This window comes from Chrysochloris asiatica, unplaced genomic scaffold (assembly GCF_000296735.1).
Source record: "Chrysochloris asiatica unplaced genomic scaffold, ChrAsi1.0 scaffold00156, whole genome shotgun sequence".
Taxonomy (NCBI): Eukaryota; Metazoa; Chordata; class Mammalia; order Afrosoricida; family Chrysochloridae; genus Chrysochloris; species Chrysochloris asiatica.
Window position 1 is genome coordinate 6413462 of NW_006408674.1, and position 2012 is coordinate 6415473.

Genomic DNA, 2012 nt, shown 5'->3' on the forward strand with positions numbered 1-2012 from the left:
CACACAGTGGGAAAACTACCACACAGTGGGAAAACTACCACACGGTGGGAAAACTACCACACGGTGGGGAAAATACCACACGGTGGGAAACCTACCACACGGTGGGAAAACTACCACACGGTGGGAAAACTACCACACGGTGGGAAAACTACCACACGGTGGGAAAACTAACACACGGTGGGAAAACTAACACACAGTGGGAAAACTAACACACAGTGGGAACCACAACAAGATGGACAGTAACATAAACATAGTTTACAGTAACATGTAGTAAGCAAAGTGCTCCACGCTGGTAGGAAAGAAAGCTGGGTGGGAATTTTGCCCTGGAGAATGAGCAGGTGTTGGGTGCTAACCACAAGGTCAGTGATTCGAACCCACCAGGGGTTCCTTAAGAGAAAGATGAGGCTGTCTGTTCCCGTAAAGATGAACAATTTCAGAAACCTCATATACGGTCTTTATGAGTCAGAATCAACTCAATGGTAATGGGTGTGGTTTGGTTTTTGAAAGGAGGTGGGAAGGGGCTTATTCCTGGATGGCACAACTAGTTAATGTCCTCAAAAAGTTGGAGATTCAAGTCCACCCAAAGATACCACAGAAAGAAAACCGAGTGATCTATTTCCGAAAACTCAGCCATTGATAAAACCCTATGGAGCAGAGTCCACTCTGACACACACGGAGTCACCATGAGTAGGAGCTGAGTCAACAGCAAATGATGGGTTAAAAGGAGGGGAAAGGTAGGAAAAACCCAAGCCAAGGCACCAAAGGATGCAGATGTTGAACATGTCTAGGGACACAGGAGTCCTGTAGGATAAGTACTGGACTTCTAACTGCAAGGCCGGTGGTTCAAACCCATCAGCCGCTCCTTGGAAACCCTGTACAGGGCTGGAATTAGTCAGAACTGATTCGATGGCACTTAACAACCACAGCAAGGGACACAGTAGATAACACGTCCAATGAGGCTCAACAGTGGAGAGTTTGATGCAGCCTGAAAGGGAAGTTTGGTGAGATCATGAGGGTTCTTGACCCACATTATGTTATGTTATTCTGCACTCTTGATTCTGTAGCCATGGCTGATTTTCCAGGAAATGAATTTCCATTTCACTGCCAAGTAATGAATATGCAACAAATGCAAAACCTTGACCTAGTTTTACCTCAAAACGTTTTTCAAAGACCCTTTCAACTCCATGTCCCTGCTCTCTACATTGTGATCGGTGGTGTGATGCTGTATGGATTCCTGGTGTGGCGCTGTAAGGTCACCACAAGGTTGGCAGTTCAAACCCCGCAGCTGCTCCTTGGAAACCTTACACAGAGTCTCTATGAGCCGGAACCAACTCGGCAACACTTAACAACAACAACCACAAGCTGTAGGATAAGCACTGGACTGCTAACCACAAAGTCAGCAGTTCAAACCCACCAGGAAATCCTATACAGGGTCTCTATGAGTTGGAAACAACTGCTCACTGTCAAGGTCTGCAGTTCAAACCCACCAGTCACTCAACATCTCAGAAACCCTACGCAGGGTCACTGTAAGTGGGAACTGATTCCAACATCAACAGCAGTGGAAAACAGAACAGGGAAGACATTACAAATATATTCAGCAGAGAAACACACACAACAGGAAAAGCATTAACTTCTGCGTAGATTTGACTGTGACCATCTCATTGGACAGTAGTTGAAATCTGCCTAAAAAGTAATGTCTAGATTGGTCATAAAACATGAATGTTTTTAAAGTTATTGTTGGTGGTGTTGTTGTTAAGTGCTGTCAAGTCGGTTCCTACACATAACAACCTTGTGTAGAGTTTCCGAGGAGTGGCTGGTGAGCTTGAACCTACTTTCAAATTGCTTTAAAGTGAAGAAGGAAATGAGATACAGCCGTTTTAAAATGTGAAAAGTGTAAAGAACATGGCTAATAGCATCTTCATCTAGTGAGTGAGCATTCTTGATGTGTTCTGTGAAGAATAGCACCGCATCTGGAGGGAACTGGTGGGGAGGGAGATGGCGTAAGCGAGAAG